Below are 19996 nucleotides of genomic sequence, written 5' to 3'. Positions count from 1 at the left end.
AAAGAATGATTAGGAGTTTCTCGTCCAAGCGTGCCTGTGTAGGCGCATATACAATATATATGCAATGAATTGAACAGTTTTTAAGGATATTACTTTAATAGCAAAGTCAAGTATTTATTACAAACATTGCAGGGATTTCAGTTTGTGTCTTTAAGGAAAGGTGTTATGGTCCAAGTACTGAAGGTAGATTTTCGTTGGATAATGCTGTTGAAGTGCAATTTTATTACCTATTGCCAAAGCATGGTTGAATAAGTTTAAGCAGTACTTCACTGATACAAAATACAGCATTGCAAAAAAAGTGCCACACCTAAAGTGCTAATACCTAGACTTATCATTCACCAATAGTAGCTAGCATTACATTGAAACAAATTGAGACTTGGTAAAGTTTTAGTTATAGTAGGAATTTGCCAGAACTTTTTCTTTTAAAATGACAAGGCAGCATTCAACTAGAGTTCATCTAGTTATAAAGAGACTGACACTAGTTAAGTTTAAAATTCAAGTAAAGTGTGATAAAGAAATGTCCATCTGTAAGTATCAATATGATGCCCGCAGAGGTTGATTATCTTAATTTTTATAGAAGTTATGGTATTTAATGTAAAATAATCCTGTTTTCATCTGAGGAATTACAACGGGACAGCAAATTTTAATAAACCTCATGTCTATATATTTAAGTGAAATCCATGGAAGTATATAATGGCTGTAATTTGCTTAAGTGTATACAATTTACTGAACAATGTTCTTACATTGACACCATTTGTAATCACATGAAGTGTAAACAATTTCAAAAGCCAACGCAATTTCCCGTCTATGGCCATTATATCCAGTTATCTCTCGCCTGTTTGCTTTATTGTAATATTGTAACAGGTTGTGCAGAGACTCTTTATTTGTAGCTGTTAGTGCACTTTAAATTATAAAACTGAATGAATTGGAGAGTAATGGAAAAAGTTGACAGATAATGAAAAGTGCCAGCTAAACAAAATAGAGTAATTAAGTACACACCAACCTTAAGAGGAATGTAATGATGTTTGAAAAATATTTATTTGTGTTCTTTAAAAAGTTATTTGATTTTTATAAAATTGAATGACAATAAGAAGAATGCTGTGTTTTGGTGAGCATATTGAATTTGTCAATCGGTAACATAGTCTTCCTTTTTGTGGTGGTTGAGTCAATTGATTTGCACTGTTGTGGCTGTAGGTTTGAGTCACAGCATAAACTAACATTAGAAAATATCAACTGTGTGGTCCAACTAAGGACTGGGGGCCTACCAGACCATATGAGCAGTTAGAGCACTTACTCAACTAAATAAAGTTGTGTGAATTGAAGATATGTGATTGAGGGAGCTGTTAGAAATTTTAAGTTTTGTAAGTTGTAGTTGTCTTGAGAAATGTATTCAGTAGCACCTCCTGACAACTTACATTAATGCTAAACTATATGTTACAATGAAACAAATTATACATTTTAAATAGTGTAATACATTGACAAGTATGAGCTATTTGCAATAATTATTGTCTTATTTCACATATGGTTGGTTATTCTTATGAATGATAATCAGAAGTGTGAAATTTAGAATATTTCATTTTAATTATGAATCAAAATCCTTAATTTCAGTTGATATGGATTCACATCAATAAATGAATATCAATATATGTATTATTTGAAAAATATGCATTTTGAGTACAGATTGCCATGTGGGATGTACATTAACAGCTATTTGCCATTTTATGGCAAATAATCAGTATTCATACCTGTACATAAATTCACAAAATTGCTGGACAAGCAATCCCTAGTAAAAAAGTAATTGGTTGTTAATGAATAAAGTTGGCAATAGGTATTGGAGAATTAATGATTTTTGGGAACAGTACATTAGCAGAGTGCTGACAGACCTAATTACATATAAAGTAAGATGTAGATATATGGTTTTCTATCTGCAGATCAATATACTGTACTTTCCAAAAGAATACCAGATTCTCTAGAGGATTTTTTATATAATAGTTCAGTTTGACTGTTTGCCAATGGCCTTTGTCAACCAGCAATAACATTATGAATAGATTTTAAACCCTTTCAAATGTTGACAAAGCCTGTATACATTGTTTTCTTTTTGCTTCTTAAATATCTGGAGTAAATATTTTTCTAAGTTTATTTCCTGCACATTCACTACGGCAATGAATTGTTTATCACTTGTTTTGGCATCTAAACGTTTCTTTTTGTATATTACATGGATGTTGTTCAGATGCAAATATGAAAAGAAATCACTTCTCAGTTTTTGCACAGAAACTGAATTGATAGAGAAAGGGTTAATGATGCATGACTTCTGAATGCCAGCAACACATTCTGTGCAACTAATAGGCTTACATGAGAGCAGTTGCAGCTAAAGTACCATTTGATTACTTTCATTCTGTAAAATGGTTGTTTACTGAGATCTGACCATAGTTTTCATATGTTAAGGTGTGCCTTATTTGTGGGATCATTAGAACAGTATATTTTAACTCTGGAAGTGATTCAGATTAATTTGTTTGGTTTTCCCCATTTGATAGAATATGTAGTCACTTATAACCAGTTTAATTTAACTGATTTATTCTACTCTTTTAGATGACCAAAAAACACATTTTTTCACATTGTGAGAGCCTTCAAATGTTTTAAATTCATATTTGGTTTATTCAACACAAAGCTTCTTGATCTGAAAACTGAGGATTCTGTGTTGAAAGTAGACCAAAAACAATTTAATTCCACCTTCAATTATAGTGTTGTTTCACTTTGTTCCAACTGTAGGGTAAAAGCTTATTTCTGTCAAATTTTCTGGCTTAAAAAAGCTATCAGTATAACAAAGAAAGCACTTAAAATTGTGATTCAAATCCTCTTTAAAAATCTAATGAGTTTAAATTTGAGTGTTTGTAAACATAACACTATCTGTTTACACTGTGTCCAGAAGGCCTGCTGGCAGTCCATTTATGATAATGTGCCATAATAACATTTTTCCATATATAGTTCGAACACAGAAATATTATATATTATTGCACTTCATCATTATCTGTGATTGACAGCCAGCCTTACAGATCCAATGTAAACAGTGAATGTCATTTGCTGCAATGATTGAAGTTCTAACAGCTTCAAAATGGAAAGAATTGGAATTGTGTTCTTTTTCTGCCCTAAGAGACTACATAATTTTGTGCGGACTGTTGATAAACTATAGTAACAGTTGTGTGGGCGATGCAGTTTTAAGGAGCTCCACAATGTTAACAAAATCTTACCATATTAAGGATGGTTCACATAAGCAGGTCCAGAAGTTTAACACTTTGTTTCTGTGCCTTTGCTAAAACAGGCTCAGTGAATGATTAAAGGTTTGGAAAGCTTTGGGAAAGAAAAGAGGCTGAATTGTTACAAACTACATTGCTTAATTTGAAAAAAAAACTTTAAATGAATGATTTATTGAACTGATTAGTTCTTCATCAAATATGTGAACTTGATGTCCAGTAAATTATATTCCAATGAAGAGAATGAAATTGAGATTAGGATACTCTATATTACAAATGACAAGGAAATGGATTTAATTAGTTATTAATTAACAGTATCAATGATATTACATTACAAAGGCACGGGCAGAAAGCATACTATGTAAATGGTTTGTTTCATACTTTGAGATGCTGGAATGTCTTCATGGTAAAGTTGAGACACACCTGTGGGAATTATTATGATTGGTATATCTGCCAGGGTCACTTAAAAGCTTTCTGGCAATTGAAATCTTGGTTGTCGGTCTAGTAGACAGCACAAGTGCATTCACAGCAAAAAGTAACAGATGATATTTGAAACTAAAAATATACTTAGCCTTTACAGGCATATTCTTTTGGAGGCAAACAAACCTGACAGATATATTTGCAGTATTATTGTAATACAATATAATGAGCAGTCATGATTGTTGTAGTGTGCCATTGCTGTGCCACTGAACCAGTCACACCTCTACTGGCTTTGGTCCCGTGAGCCAATGAGCTAGTCTTATCAGTTGAAGAAATACATTTGTTTTAGTTTGAATCTTTTTTTTGATTCTTGGAAGTAAATAGTAATCAAATTTTGAAGTTAATCACCAGCTTTTGTATTATCCAAACATGGAATGTATGGACAGTTGCAGATCACCAATAGTGTACATTACTGTTTAATTTGATTTTTAAAACATGTCCTATTAACTGGATTATTATTAACTAGGGGACATTGATGTATGTTTTTAAAAAATAACAACTCTTTACCTTGAGCAATGGAACATAACTTCTTGTTAATTTTAAAGTTTTTCTATACATTGTAACCTATAAGCTTTGAACAGCGCTCAGGGATCTTTGTCTGGCTGCTTCAAAGCAGGTAACATGTATACATTGCAGTAATTTTATTGGTAATCTGTGCAACCTTGAATACACATGCCTTATGTTTGCACTTCACATTGCAATGGATAAAATCATGCCTTAACCTGGTGAAGGAATCTACATTGAGCTTTTAATATTTAACACACTTTGTATTCCAGCCCACAACCAACCTTGATTGATAGAATTGGCACTTGATTTTAAAAAAAATGCTAGCCACTATGCTTATAAAAAAAGTGCTAAATGCTTATAATTTGAAAAGCACCTTTATGCTTGAAAAGGCTGTTTAGCTGCAAGCAACATCTAAAGGTTAGAAACACAGGAACAAATAGACACGGTTAATCTAACAATGCATTTAACTATTTTAAAGCTCATTTAACACCATTGAGTCCATTTTGGTTTGGTTTAGTTTTGGAGCACATTTTATGCACATTTGTCATGGCAAATTCCTCCCCCACCCCTTGAAAAGAAGAATGTAACACTTCACTTTAAATTGGCTTTAAGCTGCATTGTGCTGCAACTGGTTCTATTAAACCTGCTTGTCAGCAATTACATTTGAAACCAAGTTTATTCTTAATATTTTTATTTTTTGCAGTTGAGGTTAAATTTAAAACCATAGGGATGGAATTCTAATCTGCACAGGTGTAGATTTTGTTATGGGTCTCACAAAGGCTCCAAAATGTAAGACAGAGTGAGTGGGGTCCCAAAGGAGATTGATTTCTTTCCAGATATGGCATGATAGCTTTTGGGAATTGCTGAGTTAGGCCATTCTGTACCTTGAGAGGACTTGCCCAGGCCCCTTGTTCAGGGGCAGGCTTCACTGATGCATCCTTACAGATGCTAGTGACCAACCCCGAGTGTGTCAGCACAATATAGGATGGAGTCTATGGAATGCTCCCTGGGTACCTGGAAGTTCCTCTGTACAGCACCAGAACTTTGATCCCCACAGGTCTAAATGTTTGCTTTAATTAGTTCATAGCAAGACTGAATGTAATTATATTTGAAAACACAGTTTCTATTCTAAAATACTAACCAAATTTAAGAAAAAAAGAACACATTTCCCTTGCAATTGTGTTCCCTTCTTTCATCTACTTACTATGTTATGGTTCTACTGACACTGATTGACTTTTATTTCTGGTGTGTGAGCTTTAACAGTAAGTACTGACAGTCTGTTCCACTAGGGAGAGGGAGAGATATTACAGCAGACCCCAGCCTATTTTCAACTGGCTTCCAACAGTTGTGTTTTCCCTGGCAGAATTTCCCTTCCCTAACCCAGGGGCAGTGAGGCCAATTGTCCAAGTCCTGTTGTTTCCTAGCTGAGATAAGTTAATGTAACCCAGACTGAGGGCTTGGGTCCTTACTGGTCTGTAGGCTGCTTATTGGATAAATGTACTGAGTGATCAGGAGAGCCCACATAAGTGACTTTAATACAGATTGCATTAGAAATGGGATTGCAGGCAGGTTGCTTTCATTATGATGTTTACTTCACAAAAGTCAATTTGTGGGACAGTGCAGCTTAATAAAAATGCTGTTTGCATGTGTGTAATGTATTAGCTTTTGCCACATTGTCTCTTGTGGTTCCTTGCTAGTCGTAGTGCATTAATTCAACAAGCTCAATATCCGATAGATATCTGTCCAGAACAAATGTGCACATTTGGTTTAAACCTCAGCAAATGGACATCCTGAGTTTTGGACTATGGTATATAAATAATGAACCAAAGGTGCAATTTTAGATTAAATCATCCCTGATAATCAGTCGCATAGTGTATTGCAGTTCTTGAACAGCAACCTAATTACACATAACGTAGTATACCAAATGAGATACTCTCATTCAGCGACATAAATGTTACAACCATTGTATTATTGTATACATGCTATATACATCACTTTTTCTAGTTGTGCTGAGCTTTTCCTCATAGCAATATATTTACTAAATCAAAATATGTATTGTTAATCCAGTAGTTTGATTTTGCTAGAAGTAGACAGATGTACGTGATGTGATAATACAAATGTTAACAAAAATACCTTAACAAAATACTGAGTGCAATTAATAGTTGTACTTGAAAAGGCAGAAAAAACTTTAAAATGGGATTGGTGTGTCTATTCAAGGAAATGGAAACTGGGCTCTGAAGCATCATGAAATTAGACTTCACAGAAGTGTAACAATGTGTATGTCTTTTATATCTATACAAAATGTCTGCTGGGAACCACATCTTCTGGGGTCCTCCTGAGTCACCTGAACATAGAAATTAGCAACTTAATTTGTTCTTACTGGCCACTATTCAAGATTAACTTAGCTTTTTGGAATTTCTCATTAAATTTCTTTTTCTTAGTTGCTTATCATCTTTCCATTTTTTGACTAGGCTTTTGAATGAGGTTGCAATGGAATAAGTTAGGCTTACCAAAAGAAAAACAGAAAGATAGGAGAGAAATGCCCATTCATAGATTGATGATAGAAATAACATTGAAAGAACCAAAGGAGTAAGAACAATATTGAATGTAGCAACTCGTAATGGGTGTATTATTCTTGTGTTAGAGTTAGTGCACATGCTTATTGTGCATTAAAATGTAGTCATTTTAAATTGTTTTGAAGATTAAGTATGCAAAATACACATTAGTGTATAAACCTGGCGTCAACTTTTTTCAAAGCTTGTTAAGTCCCAGTTTGAGTATTTCTCCCAAAATTGCACCAGCTTGAATTCGAACAGACTGGTAGCCTGAGTTGACCTTAAGAGTAGTGGAAGGAATGGAGAGGTGTACAAAGTGATTTGAGAAGGAAAGGACTAGGATGCAGGACCCTGAGGAATTAGACTGGTGTATAGAGTGGCAAGAAGATTACAGGCTATACGTCACATTCCACAAACACTTCATGGTTGCCAAACACACATTACCATTGATACCAAGGTCATCAGTCATGTTTCTCTAGGACTGCAATTCTTCACTGCAAAGTTATGTAACACAATTCCATAAAATATGTTAAAATTGTAAATTGAATTATGTTGGATCAACAGAACTGTTGAAATTAACTCCATCTGTTGACATTTAACCAACTATTAGCAATGGCATAGTTAGTTTACTTCTTCACACTGTATTAATATCTAAATTGTGGAACTAAGGAAGATCTCTAAGCCCAATGTGGCTTCCGAACTAAGCACAATAATTGTCTATTTCTATTTCAAGTTCAAAAATATTGCATGCTTTATCAGTTTCTCAGTACATACACAGGTCTTCCAATTCACTATTATTTTGAACAAATACTTGCTATACATAAAGTTATTTTGTTCACTGGTACATTTTATGGTAATTGGCCATAGTTCACAAAGCACCATAGATATTTGTCTCCATATTAGAGAGTTAATTGGTTATATATAGCTTGAGGTTTGCCACTTTTAATTCCACTTCCACTAAATGCAGGGACACTAGTTCACAAGCATGGGGCAAGATAAAGAGACAGACCTCCACAAAATACCACAGCTAGCATAGGGATTGAACCCATTGAATGTTGGCATCACTCTGCATCACACTCTAGCCAACCGAGTTAACCAATATTTTCTATCAAACAGAATAACTGAAGGATTTGCAACAACTTAGAGCTTCTATATTTACAAGGCAGCCCCTCACCTCCAGGTGATTTAATTACAGCTCAAAACTTCAGCACCTGGCTGAGTTTTCACTCTTACAAAATATACCTCAGGTTGTAAGATAAAGTGCAAAATAACAGATTCTTAATGCCATGATTGTGTACCTGAGTTTATAAGACATCCCCAATATGACAAACGCTATTCAATTGTTATTCTCTGCGTATGGCAGAGTAAAATTTCACATTCACATGAGGCTTGCTATGACCTATTATTCTTAAGTTTTGAAAAATGCCTGTCCAGTAGTGGCTATGCATTTTGTACCTGGTAGTATAGGTGTGCAAGGACTGCCCACCTAAAAAAATATTTTACCACATGCTCCATTTTTTGTAAGGTGAAAAGCAGAATGTCACCATTATTAATAGGAGCTAATGCAGGTTCTTCTAGCTACAATGGCTTCCCACAATTTTACAGGAACCACTTTGAAGAAATAGCACAGACCATTGCAGCATTGTCCAACTTTTGTGCATTTTAGCTCATGAAGCATATGGTTAACGTCTTAGTAATCAGATCAGTAGTATTATAGGAGATGCATTCTGATTGGCCATACAGTTGTACATTGCTTCTAACATGCATTTCAGAAATGGCACTGAGGAAAGCTATGTGTTTTTCTGTTTGCATTATGGAGGGGAAAGAAAGCTTTATTTAATGGAAGTGACATGAAAACTAAAATATAAAAGAGAAAAAAAGCAGAAAAATGAAGAAAGTGAAAACTAGAGACTGGTTTGGGGTTAAGGAGGTGGAACGGAAACTGTGTGGTCCGCTTGCACCTGCCCCCACCCCGCCGTTTTGGCTCATCCAATCAAGTGTCAGATGGCCAATTAGTGGTTGTCTGGTGGAAAGGAGGCCAAGTAGAGGTAAAAAAGGAAGGTGGGGGATCTCTTGGCCTAATTGGGACTGTAGGCCGGGACCTTATGAGACAGAAGTGTAATGCTGCAAACAGGAAGTTGGTCATGTTTACAAATTTAAAGGCCTCTTGCTTTCTGAATGTCTGTATATTTTTTATTGAAAGCTCAAAAATTAGTTTTTTAAAAAATGCAAACGCTGCCACCTTCACGAGAAGAATCTGCTGATGCATTCAGCCACTGTTCTGGTGGCAGTCCTTTCTTGTTGCCCTTGTGCCTTGTCACTGCTGCTGTGAAACACTTCCAAACTTTTCATGGCTGAGGCCTGAAAATGCAGCAGGCAACAAAAAAGTTCAGATGATTGGGTCATTAACAAACTCAGTAGCTTGTTAATTAATAATTTCAAAACAGTGGGCAGGCTGCCAATTGCTGCACCCGCTTACCTTCTGTAATTTTGGAGACTGCTGTGATGATGTTGTGTTGCTGACCCAAGGTCATAGTGCCCTATTTAGTACGGAGGCACAGCCCACCTAATTTGCGGATGTAAAATCCAGCCCTAGGAGAAATAGACGGGTTGAATGAAGGAATAGTTTTTGTTTAAATAACTCTTCCAAACCTGTCCTTCAGACAATAGATCCTTGGATTTTTTGCTGTTGGGTGCCTTGTTTATTCCTAGGACATGTGACAGTCTTCTGCCACTAACACAAAACCAGTAAAATTCCAAGGGTGTTCCAGTCTTCAACATTCATGACCAGCACTGTCAAGACATGCTTATTGATTTGTGCACACTCAGCAGAACTGAAACAATAGCAGATTTAACTTCTCTGCTGGGATGATGGACAGTTGCCAATCAGCGTAACTGCATTATCCACCTCTTATTTTACTGATTTTGTGTCATTTATTGTTAGGAGATGTTAGTGATAAAAGATTTTTGATTTATTGTGGGTCATTCTCTAGATTGCAGTGCTTTAAATTCATTCTGATGTCTGATCATCGCAGGCTTAGATCAACAGTGAAATAGAGGTCCTTGAAGGTATGATGTTCCAGGTCAGGGTTGTAGTCAATGAGTTACTAAGATTTTGATTTTAATTCAAGCGCAGATCTCAGGTCAGCATGATCATGTTTGAAGAAGGTCATTAAAATATAATCTGCATTAATGGAGACTTGTTGATGCACTTGAGAATTTTCAAATGCAATATCAGAAACTTACAAAATATGCTGTTGTGTGTTATTTGTTTTTCTGTCCCATAGTCAACTTGTTAAATGGACGTTGACATTTATCTGGATTTGTAATTTGATGGAACAAATGATTTTTTTATGCCATTCGTTTATATCCTGGATTGTTGCATATGAAGTGATAAAGTACAAGACTGTCTTAAAACTAGAGGTTATACACCATTAGATTGAAAAGTGTTAAGTATTCAACAGAAAACATACTGTAACAGCTGTATTTTTTTTGCTCTTTGTTTCTTTTTGTTATTTTGTTCCTACTCTTCATTTCCTCCCTTGTCATACATCAATTTCTGTGCAAGAAACATGAACGACCAGGAAAAGCAACCTCTTCTTGTATCTTTGCAAATGTGTTTTTGAACTGAATACTAAAGGTTGTACATGTAGCTGCTTTGTTTTGAGTAATAAAAGCAGTGTAAAATAAAATGCTTTCGCTCTTAAAATTGGTATCTGTCTTATTTTGGGGCCATTAGCAATTTGAGCTGGGATTTTAGGCAGAGATGGTGGCTCAGCTCCCAGTTGAAAAGTCAGGGCTGAGCCTGCTTCCACTTGGCTAGGTAACCCTGCAGTGATTTAATGGCTGTCGGGCTGTCAATTAATTGATTCAGGGCGAGACTTAGTCCCAGCAGTGTCACTGGAAGCCGTGGACACTGCTGGTACTACTGGCGGTCCCCACTGCTGAAGAGGTGTGGAGCTGAGACCCAAGTAAATCAGGGATTTTGCCAAATTGGCAGACCCTAGCAAGGGGGGAAGGGGTTGTGGGGGCTGGGATCAGGAGGGCAGTGGTGGGGAATATTCAGGATGGGAGTACAGTGAGGGCCGGGGGTTTCCTCTATTGGGCACAGGGTACGAGCAGGAGGGACCTGGCGGCTTTGCCATGTGGCATGAACGCCTCCCACAGCTGGTATTTTATCAGTGGTGGCAGGAGAGGGCTCTTAAGTGATCATCCATTGGCTACTTATGAGTGCTAGTTAGCCCAAAGACAGGCCACCTGATGCCTCCCCTACCAGTGGTAAATACCAATGGAGGTTGGTAGGTGACAGGCATGAAACTGCCACTATGGCACCCAATTTTACAGTCGTCTGCCTCCCAGCTTGTTCCTGGGGTGGGGGAGGGAGCACAAAATTCCATCCCACCCTAGTTGTGAGGAAAAGAAAAGTAGAAAGTGTATGTCCTGCTACTCAATGGACTGACATGTTGCACCACTAGCTCTTAAATTTAAAAACTGTAAATATTTTCATCATCATTCTCCCTCTTCTCAATAGTAATACTGCTTCCTTGCAACATTACAGGGCAAGGTACTCAATTGTCTTTTGCATCTTATTAGTGTGGCATAGTTCAACCTGTCATTTTGTGCTACCAAAACAAATATAGTAAATGTGCCAGTTTGAATTAGCTTATTCAGTAGCTCTGCTGATTTCAGTGACATCTGGAGCTGAGGAGCTGAACTTCACTGTTCAAAATCTAGCGACCCACCGCAGGAAGCATTTCTGAAGAAGGACATGTACTCTTGTATCATAGGAAATGCAGTAATGTGCCAGTATGGCTAAACAGCTCAATTGCATGATCCAAGGAAATATGCAAAATTTTAAATTCAATGAATATTGAAAACTTATCAGCCAAAAGAATTGTCCTTAATTACTATATTTTTCTAATTATTTCCATTCTCCCATCTCTCTTAAGGCATGGAATCTTCCTGGGGTGTGGTTCCACAGGTGCTGGCTCTAAGTGCCTCACCCAAGCAACCATTCCTAATTCATGAGTCTAGACAATGAGTGCCAGTATTGAGTTGTGAAGGTATCACCACAATCATTGATTCTGTTCTCACCTGATAGTTATACAAGTGTACTTTCCAACAGCAATCAATGCAGGTATGGAGTATGACCCCCAAGCTGCACCCCCGCCCCCTTCCCCTCACCCCTTCCCTCAGATAAAAGCAAACTACTGTGGATGCTGGAAATCTGTAATTTAAAAAAACAGAAGATGCTGGAAAAACTCAGCAGGTCTGGCAGCGTTTGTGGAGATGGAAACAGAGAAGAATCATATTCGACTCAAAACATTAACTCTGTTTCTCTCACTTCAGATGCTGCCTGACCTGCTGACTTTTTGCAGCAAATTCTATTTTTATTTCACCCAGCCTAACCCTGGATCACAGAAACTATTTGTAAACCTCTCAGTTGTTGCAGCTAAAATCAACTAACTTGCTATAAACTTCTTTGTATTACTTAGAACCAGACTGGACTGTGCATATATGCACCAAGCTATCAATTGAGTTTTTTTTTTCTCTACAAATTATGATTGCTTCTATTTATCTTGATTCTGCAATACTGTATTTCATTCAACCCTATGCAGTGAGAGGGTGTGGGGGGTGTTGTGGGTGGTGACGACCATACAAACAGCCCTCTATTGTGGTAATGTAGCTAAAAGAACATGTTAAAAAATCCCAAATCTTTAAGCTGCTTTAGAATGCTAACAATTACCTTCTTAAGTTGGAGTAACAGTCTCTCTGCCTTTGGTTTCAACCTGTTGAGGCCATCCTCCGTTTCAAAAGACAGTCCACATGCATGTCCATTCTTGCATAATAGGTTACAAAATCCGTGCACAACTTCTGCATTATGTGCTCTGTTTTCATGACATTAATGCACCATTTAAATGTGTTAGATTGAGCAGGTTTAAGTATGTTCAATTGGGCAGAGCCATGCAGCTTTCCCCCTTGCAAAATGGAGGACAAGCTTCTATGAGCAGCTATTCAGAGAGCACATTGATATAAGGCTGTCTTGTTTTATAGAGACAAATTAACAAATTATAATATGTATTTCCAACCACAAAGCATAGGATAACTGAAAATGCATTAAAACATAATAAATGGAATGTTGATTGTTTTTAAAAAGGGCATTAATAAGCTTTGCTTAGCTATCTCAAATACTGCATTTATGCTGATTAGGACTGCCCAGTCATATCAGAAAATATGGGTGGAATTTTACACCGGCAGGATTTTACGGTCCCGCCGAAGTCAATGGACTAATGAATGGCTCACCGCGTTTTATGGCCCCACCCCTACCACGATAGGGCTGTAAAGTTCTGCCCATAGGAATGTTTCTAACATCAACAGATTTGGCCTTTTTTTATGCACCAGGAACTTACACTGTTGGTCTCTCTCTGACCTTCATTAATGCACATCCATTGTGACCATATGTGCACAGATAATGGCTCTGTTAGTACGTCCCTACAGTGTGACGATTCAATGAATGTAGATGTTCCTTGGAAGTAGTTGTCAGCTTAAAATTCAGTGACACTTTACAGTATACTGCCTCTGAATTGCTTTTGGCTTGAAACCTACTCCTGAAGTGGGGTGACTTTGAAACTCACAATTTTTAGGGTTTATACTCAGTGCCAAACATATACAGATAGGGAAGTGTGGTTAGTTCTGTCAAATTGACAGGGTAAATGGGTAGGAAGGGGTTTCTATACCTGTCCTCAAGCATGTCACCAAAAGATTGCGATCATTCAGGCACTGCCCACAACGCGCTGTTAAAGCACAGAGCTCTGTGTCAGCATGCACCAGATGTGGTAGTCATACTTGTGTGTGACTAACCCTGCAGCCAACCTGAAATGCACCACTCCTCTTTCATATTGTGCAGTCAAAGCAAATTTGTAAAGATCTTATTACTTGAATGAATATTACAGACATTTCAAGTTGTATTGTAATGAGTAAGATGTTGCTTTGCTTTGTTTTGTTTTGGAAGATGGAGTGAAAGAGTTTTCTCTGGACCTAAAAAAAAGAAAGCTCCAGTTCCAGTTATGATTAGGGATTTGAGGATTCATATTTTGAAGTAAACATGACAGGCTGTGGTTGAATTGTTAAAAATGTGAAAGTGCCTGATACAAAGGAGGTTATAATACTACTGATGGCCTCACTGAGTTGATGTTTTACAGAATGCTAGGCCCAGTGAAACCCACTTCAAAAGAAGTATTGGTTTTAAAAAGGATGTGTGCTACCCAGGTCACAGTGGTCTGCAAGATTATCGTGCTGTGTCTTTCACATGCGAGGGACCTAGTGAGAATGAAATCACTGCTGTCATTTCACAATGAATCCATGGTCATATTATATTGCTGTTTATAATCTAACTTGTGAAAGATTATTTGGATGACACAGTAGAAATAATGAAACTGATTGTTTTTAGTGTTTTACAGCAACAATAGTAAGTGAATGTTAAGTAAATGATGCCGTTTATTTCCCTGCATTTCCATTCCAGCCTGCTGCAGGAAAGCTGCCAGATTTAAATAAACGGTACCCAGATGGTATTCTTACGCCTCTGAGTTGGTACAGAATCTGTGAGGGAATAACTATGCTGCTACAACAGCGCCTACATGCTGTAGGTCAATTGAGGGGAATGCCTGTTGCTTCTGTGTTTTGCATATGTAAATCTGTTCTGTTTTGTCATTTTAATAAACACAAGAAGCTGCTTTCTCTAGGGGCCGTAAACGAATTTGGAATGCAGCCCAGTTAATAAGGAGTTAGTAGAGGTGTTGTGGTTTGTGAAATGTTGCCACAGCTTGCTTCCTCTGTGCGAACACATTGCTTCCTGGATGCTCTCATTTTCTGTCCCATGCATACACACAGCTCAAGTTGTATTGAGGAAGTTACATTGATAGGCTGCTTCTAAACGACATAGACAGAGAGGTTAACAAGTAGAAGGTTGCAGAAAGTGATTTTTTTTTGTAGGGCAGAGTGGAATACAATGCTTTGGACAGGCTGTCTGCCACACTCCTGTGCTCCCAGTCTCATCAGCTACAGATGTGGCTAGCAGCCGTCTCAGTGAAGTTGTGAACTGTGTCGTCTGTGGAGTTTAACAGCCAACATCTGCTGCAACAGTCTGATGGAAACTACAATGTGGAAATGATTTTTAAGAAAGGGGAATGAGGTCTGAGATCAAGTGGTCCAGCTTGCTTTGTCATTTTCCACATTTAACAGATTTTTGCAGGAACTTATTGCATCATGCTCAATTATTACTGAACACACGTTTTCATTTTGAAAGTTTAACAAAGCATTTAAAACTTAAATTCAATTTTGTAGGGAATTCTGAATGTGTTACATTTGATCTGATGGTCCTATGTGTGCCTAATATCACATATTTGAGGGGTACAATGATCTGATTAGCATTATTATTCACATCACTTCAAGCAGATCTCTTTCTTGCTTTTAGGCATGTTCATCTTTCAGAATTTCTTTTCACTTATTATTGGTTATTTTATAATGTAAAGCCAGATTACTTGAGATCAATACATATGATACTTTGGAACAAACTTTTTTTGTACATAATTGGCTGTAAAGCACTTTGGGATGTCCTGTGGTCATGAAAGGTGCTATATAAATGCAAGGTTTTTTGTATTACTATGTTTCAGCCCATTGTTCATATAATAGAATCTTCCTAGTTTGCCATTGGTTAACTTTGAAGGTCATGTGGAACTTCTGAAGACTGCAATATCAGGAACAGTTTTTCAGTGTTTGAATGAGGTGCACATCTTTTGCTGATCAACTATAGCAGCAATTCTATCATTTGCAAATTAAGAAAGTGGAAAAATTGGGACACAAAAAGATTTGTTGTAAAATTCAGTATCACACTGAGGAAATTTGAATGACATTTGTATTGACCGATCTATTAAATGTTTCTTACTATCAACTAAACTCATTCTTTCTAACAGTTTAATGTGTAAACTATTATAAACATGTAAGAAATGAATTGTGATTTTAAGTAAGATTTAAGTGTCAGGTAAATTATGAAGGACTTGTCCCTGCTGTACTTGTAGGATTGGAAACAATGGAATAGATAAGGTGTTTAATTTTAGTAATACATTAGAAGTGTGCCTGACGGTGCTTGGTGTGTTTTGTTCAGCATTATCATGCAGGAGATAAAAGTCACCAGCATTTTATTGTTCAACCTGAAAAATGCAAAAATGAAATTATTTAATTTTTTATAGTGCATTGCACCACTAGTGTGTAAAGAACGTTCAGATAAACTGAAAATGTTGAAGTCAAAGTATGTTAATCGATTTCCTGTATTTTCTTTTGACTTTGTTTTCTTTTGTACTGTGAATAAACCTCATAACATGAACTTTCTGTGGTTTGTTTCATTCTGGATCTGTTCAACTTTCTACCTCTTCTGTGTGCGCCTCGGAAGCTGGATAAAGCTGCCATGACAATTTTAAAAATCTGGTGATAACTGGCGTAGCAGCATATTTTAGAATTGAAGGTCCAGTATGTGTACTTTTATAAATATTATTGTCTTGGATTTTGCATTTTGAACGATGCAAGCACTTTTCATAAATTAAGTTGTTTAGTCTGCACCCATGCTGCTGTAATGAAACACATTTGTACTGTCAGTTGTGGGTGACTCCCATGAATACTAAATTATATTAGAAAGATAGACGTTTGTCAGGAGCCTTTGAAACTGCAAATGATTACATTCCATTAAGCCAAAAATAGGACATACCTGAAACTACTACAATCTGATTAGTTTCTGTTAACAATTTGAATGCTCCCTCTCTGCACATTCATATTCTGTTTGTTTAATTAAAAAAATCAAGTCAATTTTGCAAACATATCTCTTAAGTAATTTTTAACAAGTATTATTTTGGCACAGACCTTAGTGGGAAGAGGCTCTTGCTGGATCAAAACATTTGGAAAGCCTTGTTGTTTATGTGGGGAGGAGAAATTCAATGCAAAGGCTGAATTTATGGGTATTTAAGGATATAGCACACTCCTTTTGCTTTTCTTTTACTGAAGACTCAGGATTTTTTTTTGCAATCAGGGAGAAAAGACTCATTTATTCTGGGTTTTGAGAATTAGCCAGAGTAACCGAGAAACATGTAGCTGCAAAATTTAATAACTATTAATACATTGTGAAGCTATGGCATTCTTGTGCATAGCTCTGAATAGCCATTTTAACTGGTAGGATGTTTATAATGTTTGAAGACAAATTCTAAATATTTGGTTAACTGTTTCAATAATCGGAAGAATATTGTTTGCAAATAATCAAGTTATTGCAATATTAAGTGAAATACTTTAGAATAGTATTAATTAAAATAAATATCTGCGTACTTTTGTCGCTTTACTGGAAAAGGCTCAAGAATTCCTTAATTCTCCCTTCCTCACCTGGGAGTAGTAACTAATGTGCAATTTTGCTTCCATGGCACCAGCAGATTTCTGGTTCTTGACCAACGCTGTCATTCATGTAGGAGCATAAACCATGACATGCATTGGATTGTGAATCTCATATAGGCAAGTTTAATAGTCATTCTATCAATGTGGGTATTTTCAGCGTGGGAGACGCTAATTGAGAGCAAGGAGCCCTGGCTAACTTTAACCTTCAAAATGTATAGACAGTGAAGCCAAAGTTACTGGGTTGGAGTCAGGTTAAATAGGGGATCTTTCTGGGTCTAGCTTGCTGGTTGGTATATTTACAGCCAAGCCATTGCGATCATACCTGCATAGTATGCATCGTCCACTTCTCCTGAAAGCAAATCATAATGTGACTCAGGTTCATGGCTACTCTGATACCTTTTTCAAAGGGCTGTTCTTAATGAGTTTACCTAGTGATTGTCAAGTGGCTGTTCAGCTATGGAAGCAATCACAGATGAACTGTAACCAAGGCCACAGTTTTGAAGTTTTAACAGAAAAATGGATGTAATCATGAAATTCAAACCCTAGAACACTGGCAAAAATCCCAGACTCTCATTTTTGGAATCCCTTGCAATAAAAATAGAATTTGACTTATTTGGTCACCATAAACCAGCATGCCTAATTATAAACAGATGTAATTTCGGAATGTGATCCCAAAACATTGGTCAATATCCTGGAATTTAATGCATAAAAAGCTGAATTTGATTCGTCACTTTAAATCAGTGCCACTAGCTGTAACGTATCCTCATTTAATGTCCACTTTCCATCAGGTATCCCTGGGTAGGTTGAAGAATGCATGCTTGTTTTCACCTACTGCCTTCTCCTTTAGTTTGGGGACGCCCATGCCAGTTTTAATATCTTCAATGTCTCTCTGAGATCAACTAACTCAGCACAGGGGAAGGATCAAACTTGGGATCTTCCTGATCAAGTATGTCACATTTAATCAAGAAAACATCAAGGAGACAACTGAAAAATATTCAAAAGGCTTCCTGTTTCTTGGCAGAAGCATAAGCTTATGTTCAGGCACCCAATGGTATATGCATACTGAAATGTTGTTTTATGGTGAAATCAGTAAAGATATGTAAATCTGCCTTTTCCTGTTCCTGAATGATCTTGACAAGGTGGACGTGGAAAGGATGTTTCCACTTGTGGGTGAGTCCAGAACTGGGTGGTACTGTTTTAAAATTTGGGGTCGCCCTTATAGGACAGAGATGAGAAGAATTTTTTTTCTCTCCGAGTTGTGCAACTTTGGAACTCTCTGCCTCAAAAGGCAGTGGAAGTGGAGTCACTGAATATTTTTAAGGCACAGGTAGATAAATTCTTTTAGGCAAGGGAAACAAAGGTTATCAGGGGTAGATGGGAATGTAGAACTCGAAACACAAAAACAGATCAGCCATGATCTTATTGGATGGCAGAGCAGGCTCGAGGGGCTGAATGGTCTACTTCTGCTCCTATTTTGTATGTTTATATGTTGGGAATCTTAAAGGGAAAGAAAGACCATAGGTTTCCCCATGTCTTTCTGCAAATGAAGCCTTTCCTCAAAGAACTGTAGGATTTTGGGCTCTTTGAAGAGTTTATTAAATTCCTCTTTGAGCAATTTATTAGTTTTTTTAAACCATTTTTTTGAGGGAGCTTTTGTGTTTGTCACACAGAATTTTAAAGAGAAAATAGCTGACCCTGGAACTTGAGTTATTTATTGAAGGGTAACGTAACCTAAAGGCTATGGTATTGGTGTTAGAGATTGTAAGCCCAAAAGCCACCATGGAAAACTGTGAAATTGAATTGAATAAATTTGTGAATTTGTCACCTTGCACCAGAAAATGACTATGAAAGGTACTGTTTTTGTTGTAAAAACCCAATTGGTACACGGGTCCTTCAGGGAAGGGAACCTTCCAGGGAACGTTTGCCTTATATGTGACTCCAGTGCCACATCAGATGATTGACTCTTAACGCTTTCAGGACAACCAGAAGTTGGACAGTAAATGTTGACTTGCTAGTATCACCCACATTCAAAGAACAAGTATTAAAATAAAATCAAGAATGTCCTGCTTGCAGAGCAGAAAATCCTGTACTGTATACAATTGAATATGTATTAATTGTTAATGTTACAATCCTGTCACAGTGAGATGCATGCTCTAGTTGAAAGTGAGAGCAGCTGTCACTAATTGGAGAAAGGTTAGAGCATTATTCTTAAGCATATATAAGGACTGGTTTCCACCTGTGGGGGGAAAGGTAAAGGGAGTGAGTCTGTGCTTTGTGAATAAACCTATGTTAAGGAAAGACTGGTTCTGAATACCTCCTTGAATGAACAATGATTTATGACATTAATAGCCACCCAAGTGTATTTTTAACTCCATTTGTGGGATGAATGTATTGCTGGTATGGTCAGCATTAATTGCCCATCCCTGATTGAAAGTGGTGTGAGCTGCCTTCTTGAACTGCTGCAGTCTGTGTGGTGCATTATGATCTGTACACCTAAAGGCATTGTTTTGAACCATTTTGAAGGTGTGATTTTCATGGGAGAGATCTTACATAAATATTAAGCATCTGAGTGAAACCTTTGAAAAAAAATCTTTATTGCAAAAAAATTGGCAGATAGATTTGCCTGTCACCAGATTTAATACTTGAAATTTACTGCTGTTTGAGCACATTAATGTTTGGCATGGAAGCTGGAAACTTGTGATGGTCCTGTAACCGTTAAAATTTAAAAAGGAACTCCAAAATTATATTTCAGTGGTTATTTCTGAAGTAAGT

At 36.9% G+C, this 19996-nt stretch overlaps 1 protein-coding gene across 12 annotated transcripts in view; it reads left to right on the top strand.

Moving 5' to 3' along the window:
- The window catches only part of foxp1b (forkhead box P1b), a 518322-nt gene that overhangs the window by 2708 nt on the left and 495618 nt on the right, over positions 1-19996 (top strand). The gene's annotated exons all lie outside the window — the stretch shown is intronic.

Source organism: Carcharodon carcharias, chromosome 7 (assembly GCF_017639515.1).
Source record: "Carcharodon carcharias isolate sCarCar2 chromosome 7, sCarCar2.pri, whole genome shotgun sequence".
Classification (NCBI taxonomy): Eukaryota; Metazoa; Chordata; class Chondrichthyes; order Lamniformes; family Lamnidae; genus Carcharodon; species Carcharodon carcharias.
This window is presented reverse-complemented; position numbering and strand designations above follow the sequence as displayed.